The 8,700-nt window shown below is 39.0% G+C and overlaps 1 protein-coding gene across 5 annotated transcripts in view; it reads left to right on the top strand.

Moving 5' to 3' along the window:
* The window catches only part of FBXO34 (F-box protein 34), a 144,266-nt gene that overhangs the window by 115,731 nt on the left and 19,835 nt on the right, over positions 1-8,700 (top strand). The gene's annotated exons all lie outside the window — the stretch shown is intronic.

The raw sequence follows: 8,700 nt of genomic DNA on the forward strand, positions 1-8,700 counted from the left end.
TCTTTTTTTAAAATTTTTAAAGATTTTATTTATTTGTCAGAGAGAGAGGGCACAGGTGAGAGTACAAGCAGAGGGAGGAGCAGGCAGAGGGAGAAGCAGACTCCCTGCTGAGCAAGGCGATGGATGCGGGACTCATCCCACCTGGGATCCTGACCTGAGCTGAAGGCAGACACCTGACTAAGCACCCAGGCGTCCCAGGTTCTTTGGTTCTTAAGGGGGTATAATTAGTCATGAGTCAAAAACTGTGTGTACATCAGGATTCATCATAACTTGGTTGAATTTCCTTAGGTTATTTTTCTTTCTTTGCTTTTTTCACTTGTAACCCAGATCTTCTGATTTAATAATATTGGTACCAGGAGAGGAGACAAATATGAATGAAGGACTCAGGTACTCCAATTTCTGAAATTGGAATTTTGATCCCCATTATGACTTAATAAATCTACACTAATTCTAGTATAAGCTGGCCTTTAGAGCCTTGTCAGCTCAAGAGTTCGGTGTTAAAATTGGGTTTTCTGGTCCTGTATAAATACATGGCTAGATGGTCATCTCATGGTTCGTTGATTGATAATTCCCACAGTAAGGAGGATTCTTTTCAGGAAACCAAATAAACATTACACTTTCTTTGTTTCTGTTTTATTTTGAGCATGAAATAACAAGATTGGATGATTTTAAAGGATGTTTAACCAAGTTTTAAATTTCTTGATGCCTTTGAATCACTCCCTTTCTAAAATCTTAACAGAATTCTATTCAGTATTATTTTGGATAGTCACTGAATTTTTCTGTTACTGGATTTGTGGGATATGGGTAGAAATGTGATAGTGGAATAGGATTAAAATACCTGTGCAACTTTTATTTAGAAAAGGCATTTTGGGACTGAAGTCTTTGTTTAAGACCAAAAAGAAAATTTCACAGTAATTTGATTTTTCTGATAAAATTTGCCTCTTGAGCCTTCTCATTTCCTTTTTTCTAGGGCCATGCTAGGAAAAATGTTAATTTTAGGAAAAATGTTAATTTTAATACTGCTTTTTTTTTTAACCTTATAGCTAGCCTTTATTTTTGTGTTACATTCAAAGATAATACTTTTCCTGTTTGATTTGCCTGTTTTTTGTTCCTCTACTGAGGTTTCTCTTTCCCCTTGCCATCTTCCCAAATAGGAACCTATAGAAGGCACTTATCTGTAGTTTTGATTTGTATGTTTCCTGTAATCATGCAAGAAATTTAGAGCTGAGTTGTATCAGATAGCTATGATATCAGTCTTTTCTTTCCATCAAATTTAATTTTAGTGTTTAAAACTTAGGAAATACTGTACTCGTATGCTAACAGTGAGTGGCCTAAAGAATAATGTCTTGATTTTTAATGGGATTCCTAGGTGTTCTTCCTTTCCCTTATATTGTCTGAAAATCTCTTTGAAGTTTCTTTGTGTCTCTTCATAAATCTTCTAAAATTTGTTTCAAATCTACGAGTATTTCAGGAATGGTGTGAGCACACACCAGGATTGGATTTAGTTCCAAAAGAGACCTTGCTTAAATGTGCCATTTTGTGTCTATTATACTGATGTTCTTTTTTTTTTAAGATTTTATTTATGTATTTGACAGCGAGATCACAAGTAGGCCGAGAGGCAGGCAGAGAGAGATGGGGAAGCAGGCTCCCTGCTGAGCAGAGAGCCTGATGTGGGGCTCGATCCCAAAACCCTGGGATCAGACCCAAACCAGAGGATAAGGCTTCAACCCACTGAGCCACCCAGGTGCCCCTATACTGATGTTCTTATCTCGTTTCTAGATTTGTCATGTAAATGGACACTCATATTCTTTCTAATGAGTCCCTATTTATTAAGAATTTTTTTTCACTTCATTATGTGGTTGACTGTAAAATAGCTTTCCAAAATCTTTTGCATCAAATATTTATGTATGATACATATGCTCAGTACTTCCTTTTCTCTCCATAAAGAGCTTTTATGTACATATGCTTTATTAGTCTATCTTCCAGCTGGAACGTTTATTTAATGAGGATGAGAATTTTTATATTTTTTCACTACTGTATCCCTGGTCTTTGGAAGAGTACCTGGTACATAGTAGATGATAGTAAATAATGAGTGAGTGAATGAAAGATTGAATTAGTATCTTAGCTCCCAAACTGAGATTTGAATAGGAGGAGAAATGATTGCTTGAATGTTCAAATTAGAGATTGGAAATTATTTTATACTTGTGATGTGAAATGCAAGAAAATTCACTAACTTCAAGGATTGGTGAAAACTCCCAGGCATAAGAAAGGCCTGATCTCTTTAGGCCCCACATATAGTTGCAAAAAAAAAATATTTTTTTAAAATTAAGTAGGCTCTGTGCCCAACATGTGACTTGAGCTCATGATCCTGAGATCAAGAATTGCATGCTCAGGTTGCCTGGGTGGCTCAGTTGGTTAAGCGTCTGACTTTTCGACTTAGGTCATAAGCCTAGGACACTGGGTTTGAGTTCTACTTTGGGCTCCTTGCACAGCAGGAAGCCTGCTTCTCCTTCTGCCTGCTGCTCCCACTGCTGTGCGTTCTCTCTCTCTCTCTGACAAATAAATAAATCTTAAAAAGAGAGAGAGAATTGCATGCTCTCCTGACTGAGCCAGCCACGTGCCCCAATAGTTGCAGTTTGAGTGCAATGTTAGTGTTGCGGATTTGAATGAGGGTGGGTTTAGAGATCTCTACCTTCTGTGTAGTTTTAATCAAATCTCTGTTGCATACACTCATAAATATGTTAATAGTTTTTCTTATGCTACTCTCATCTTCTCTTGCACTGAATAATTTCAGATCTGGAGCAGTATTTTGAAAATTAGAATAACATGTGAATCCCATCCAAAGGAAATTTATTGAAACCCTTTAATATAGATAGAATTTTAAAATTTTGGGGCACCTGGGTGGCTCAGTGGGTTAAAGCCTCTGCCTTTGGCTCAGGTCATGATCCCAGGGTCCTGGGATCGAGCCCCGCATCGGGCTCTCTGCTCAGTGGGGAGCCTGCTTCCCGTCCTCTCTCTCTGCCTGCCTCTCTGCCTACTTGTGATCTGTCAAATAAATAAATAAAAATCTTAAAAAAAAAAAAGAATTTTAAAATTTTTACGTTGCATTATTATGTAGGTACTAGTAAACCCTGTGTGCTTCTAAATCTTATACAACTACAAAGAGAAAACAAATACATAGCATATATAATACTTGAGTATTATTTTGACACTATTTTGAAGTCTGAAAAAACTAAAGTCTGAAAGTTTGAAAAGTTAAATTGATTACAGTATAAATGCTGACATTCATTCTGCAAATTCTTTTGTGTTTGTCATATTTTATTTATTTATTTATGTGACAGAGAGAGATCACAAGTAGGCAGAGAGGCAGGAAGAGGGAGAGGGAGAAGCAGGCCTCCCACCAAGTAAAGAGCCCAGCGTGGCCCCATCCCAGGATGCTGGGATCATGACTCGAGCCGAAGGCAGAAGCCCAACAACTGAGCCACCCTCGTGTCCCACATATTTTAAAGATACTGTGATAACTCATCTCTACTTTTCTCCTTTGGGTTGCTGCTAAAACCTTTGTTCACATACCTTCTTTCATTTTGCCTTCATTAAATCAGGGTTTCAAGCACATTGGAGTATATCTGTAGGTGTTAAATAATTATTTTCCAATTGAATTCAGGAACTGAAGAAGAATTTCCTGTTTGACTATCCTTGGGTATTTAGTATTTTTTTCACCTATACATTTTATTCAGAGCAGAAGAATTATAGTAAATGTTATTCTCCTGGAAGGCATTGGTATATGAAACACTGAATGAACTGATATAAAGGTTCTGACTTATGCATGAACCTGGGGTTAGCACTGTCACCTCTCCATTAGATTCCAGTTAATATAGGTTAGCTTCTGGTTTGCCTCTGGGTAATAATTTAGTTCGGTACTAATGACTGTAGAAGGCTTTTTGGATACAAAGCTCTTTCTCAGATTGTCTTTTCCTTCGCTTTCTAAAAGTTGGAGGGAAATGTTTAAAATTAGATGGGACTCAGTTCCTAAAGTAAGACATGTTACAGAGTATTTTCATAGGGAGAATTTGGTGTACCTCTTTATTTGAATCTTTTATAACTTAACATGTAGTATTTTGCATTTGTAGCGTATCAGAAAATGCTGACCTTTGAAGTTATGGCTACATCACTGCTTGATTTTGAGCAAGTTTCAGTTTCTGGCTTTTATCTTCTCTTCTGACAGTGGTTACAGACTGCAATACAAAAACACCGAAGGTTATAGGTTTGTGGTGATATGTGGACCACAGCGGGGAAGGCATAAAGAGACTGGGGAGAAAGGAAAGAAGGAGCAGCTGGTACAAAGGACCCAAGATGCAAATGATGTGAGGAACAGAAAGAGGGCCAGATGAAATGTTTGCAAAAGTGCTTTGTTAGGTACAAAACATTCCTTACAGCTAAGGTGCTGGTATGTTTAGGGAATTATTTGTTTTCTTTTTCTAGTGGGCTACTGTTTGTTCGCTTGTAAGACCATCTTGCCTAGGGAATAGGATCCTGCTTTGGGGCTGACAAGAGCTGGACCCATGAATCACAAATTCAACAGTCTGTGAATTACAATTAGTTATTTATACTAACAGTCTGTTTCTATAGATTAGCAGTAGGAGAGAGAGGAATAGGCTTACTACTAGAAATTTGGGGGTGAAGGAGTTTTGTATCATTTCTAATTCTTAACTATGTTTGGCTATGCTCTTTGGTATGTATAGTTTTGCCACCTATTAGCCCAGCAATGAAATCTGATCTTGGGTACCAGGTTCTTCTCTGTGGTTTGGTTTGTTAATAATTGAAGTACTTAAAGATTTTGGGTATGAACTCTGCATACTTGATAACTAATTTAGAACCAGAGAACTTAGGATTTTCTGTTGAAGTAAGTAATAACAAATTGTGGCTTTACAATTAATGTATGTATAACTGTTACACCAAAATAACCCAAACATGATAATAGGACATAGTTTATGTTTTTAGTGCCCTTTAAAGATGAACGTATTTTTAAACTTCTTGGTGTCCTTATTCTTTCAAGTTTGGGTGTGTAAGAGTCTATTTATCAGAAATATTTTAGCACTAATGTTGGTTTGGCATTTAAAAAATATATATGTAAACATGACCCTAGACAGCTGTGTTTAATATAGTAAAGAATCATGGGGAGACTTTTCAGTGTTTCTTGTTGGGACTTAGTGTATGTGTATTTTGGTATTTAAAGGATGTGGTGTGGGGCTTTGAAAATGAGAGGGAGGTTGCCTAACTTATACCTGAATGCGTGCATATCTCAGTTGTTCTGTCTTAGAGGTTATTAGCAACATGAAAGTTGTTTGTACCCTGGTGAAACTGACAGTACTAAGTTAGAAACCTTTTGTGGAAGTATTTGCACATGCCTGGTGAGTAGGATTTTCTTTAAAATCTGACATTGCATCAGAATGTTTTAGGTAACTAGGGTGCTGGAAAAAAGCTGCTGCTTAAGCCAAACTACTTTTTGCTTTGCAGAAAGGTAACCAAGATTAAAAGTGACCATGACCTGGAGAGTAGCCTCTATCTTTCCACCTCATCCACCTCCCGTTTCTGAGCTAGCAGTGCACTAGATCAGGAAACAGTGGGTGGAGTTGCTTAATTGCATCAACTTCCTGGGCTGCCCAAGTATTGACTACTCATATGTTCCATTTAAAAGTTTGTTGCTGATTGGCTGGTTTCTTTTAAATCTTTAGGTTTGACATTGATTCACTCTAATGAATGCTTTCCAAGTACAAGGCACTGTGCTGCATGCTCTGTGGGAGCTACAGAAAGGAATATGATTACTCATACCTTTCACTTTACAGTATAGTAGGGGAGAGGAAGACAAGATAGACAATGGTTAAGTGTCCCAGGGGAGGCAAATAGCAGCCATTCCGTAATATTGATGGGTGAGAGTGGGGCAGTGGATGAGACCTGGGCAGGGAGGGCCCCAGCTGAGTGAGCAGTTTCAGTGGGTAAAGAATGAAAAAGATGGTGGTAACGGGTAGGGAAAAAAGGCCAAATGGCCACTGTGAAGATGAAGGGAAAAATACAAGGAAGAACTAAGGCAGGAACTGTTAATTAGAAGCCCTGAGATTTCCCAAAATTCTGTGCGGAATTTTTTGTTTGCTCTGGCCTTTTTTCTTGGGCAGAGAACTTTGACTTTTTCTCAGATACTGAAGTGTCCAGAATCAAAAAAGATGGAGAACCACTGCTAAGTTATCAGCCTTTGATGACAGAAAATACTGAAGCTTTGTAGAGAAATTAAGTCATGGGGTGTACAGTTTTTTTCTTGCAGGAGGTAGGATTTGGAGGACCGAGTTTATGAAATTGTCTCTGGAGCGGGGCAGGGATTGCTTTGTCCAACTGCAAGTCTGGTGGATCCATTAGATTGTGTGACAGTGAGGGGTAGGTGTTTTGAGTTAAAGGAGTTCCCTAAGTCATTATTTCCCCCTTTATTTGGAGACCAGATTGATGTAGATGTGGGCTGCCCCGATGCTGTTACAGAACAATTCCAAGTGTTTACTTTTCATGGAGCTCCTCTTATGTGTCAAGTGTTCTGTGCTTGATCCCATTGTGGGGGGCGGGGGGTGTATAAAATACCATACAGACATCCTTCCCTTAAGGAGTTGATGGTATGCAATGCTTATCTTTTGGCTTTTTGTTCAGCTTGGATCTATGTTTGTTCAGTTAATCTTTGAGTCTGATCATTTCCTGGGCAAAAAAAAAAAAAAAAACCCAAAACTGATTTCTATTAAAATGAACTCAAAATGACTTTGGTCTGTGACTTAATTTTCCTTTTAAAGAATGGAGAACAACTGGGATTTGAGGGTTTAGGAAATACCACCATAAATACACTGTACTCATAATTGGGAAGCTCTGCACAGCTGATTTGGTGACTTTGGGCAAATCATTGGACTCTTCTTACTGTTGATTTTTATATCAACATGTGTGTATACACACACAGCTTTAAAATGTTACAAAGTTTATTTTATTTGTTTTAATTTTTATTTTTAAAAGATTTTATTTATTCATTTGAGAAAGAGAGAGAGAGAGAGACAGACAGAACACAAACAGGGGGAGAGGCAGAGGGAGAGGGAGAGGGAGTAGCAGACTCCTGGCTGAGCTGGGAGCCCAACATGGGGCTCAGTCCCAGGCCCGGAGATCATGACCTGAGCCAAAGGCAGATGCTTAACTGGCTGAGCCACCCAGGTGTCCCAGACTTAGTTTTTATTTATTTATTTTTAAAATATTTTATTTGTTTATTTGACAGACTGAGAGAGAGGGAACACAAGCAGGGGAAGGGGAAGAGGGACAGGCTTTCCGCTGAGCAAGGAGCCTGCTGTGGGGCTCGATCCCATAACCCTGGGATCATGACCCAAGCCGAAGGCAGACGCTTAACGACTGAGCCACCCAGGCGCCCCCCAGAGTTAGTTTTTAATTTAAATAAATAAATGGTCCTTTAGGTCAGTGCTTTTTAACCTGAGTCCATGGACCCTGCTGAGCTTTAAGGAGGTGGCTTGTGAATCTCCTCAAGCAGCAGTCGTGCCAGACTTTGTGGATCTATGCCGCCTTTTCCAGGAAGACTCCTTTGCTTTCATCAGAATTGTAAAGGGCTTATAGTGCCTGCAAAAAAGATTAAAAACCACTGTATTTTGTATAGATGAGATTTTAATTAATAAGAGTGGTAACATTTTTTCCCTTCCAGACATATTTTGCAGGAAGACGATTGTCCAGGAGTTAATTATTGGAGCAGTGACTATTCTTGAATGATTTGAAGTGTTCTCTTAAAAAACTTGGATTGTATGAAGATAGGATCAGAATAGTGTACTTGTTATTTTTCTTTTCTTTTTTTAAAAGATTTTATTTATTTATTTGACAGGAAGAGATCACAAGTTGGCAGAGGGGCTGGGGGAAGCAGGCTCCCTGGGATCATGACCTGAGCCTAAGGCAGAGGCTTAAGCCACTGAGCCACCCAGGCACCCCTGTTATTTTTCTTTTATGTGATCTTAAAACATCAAGCCTTAACCCCCTAGTTTCTTACATTTACCCCATTGTTATGGGCTGAATTGCAAACTGCTCCCCTCTTCACATGTTGAAGTGTTAATTCCCAGTACCTGGGAATGTGATTGAATTTGCAGAGAGGGCTTGTGTGTGTGTGTGTGTGTTTAAAAGATCTTATTTATTTGAGAGAAACAAAGCAGGAGCAGGTGGAGGGGCAGAAGGAGAAGCAGGCTCCCCACCAAGCAGGGAGCCCAGATATATATACGATGCTGGGCTTGATCCCAGGACTCTGGGATCATGATCTGAGACGAATGAAGGCAGAAGCTTAACCAACTGAGCCACCCAGGTGCCCCAGGAGAGAGGTCTTTTAAAGAGGTGATCAAGGGGACTCCTGGGTGGCCCAGTCTGATTTTTGATCTCAGCTCAGGCTCCTCACTCTGTGTGTGGACCCTATTTTTTTTTTTTTTTTAAGTGATTAAGTTAAAAGAAGTAGACCAGTTGGGCCTTAGTCTAATTTAACTGGTGTCTTTAGAGAAAAGAGGAATTTTGAACATAAGAGAAAGACACCAGAGGCATGTGTACCCAGAGGAAAGATCCTATGAGGATACAGTGAAAAGGTAGCCATCTGCAAGCAAAGAAGAAAGGCCTTAGGAAAAAAACAAAACAAAACAAAAC

The sequence above is a fragment of the Lutra lutra genome, chromosome 7, assembly GCF_902655055.1.
Source record: "Lutra lutra chromosome 7, mLutLut1.2, whole genome shotgun sequence".
Taxonomy (NCBI): domain Eukaryota; kingdom Metazoa; phylum Chordata; class Mammalia; order Carnivora; family Mustelidae; genus Lutra; species Lutra lutra.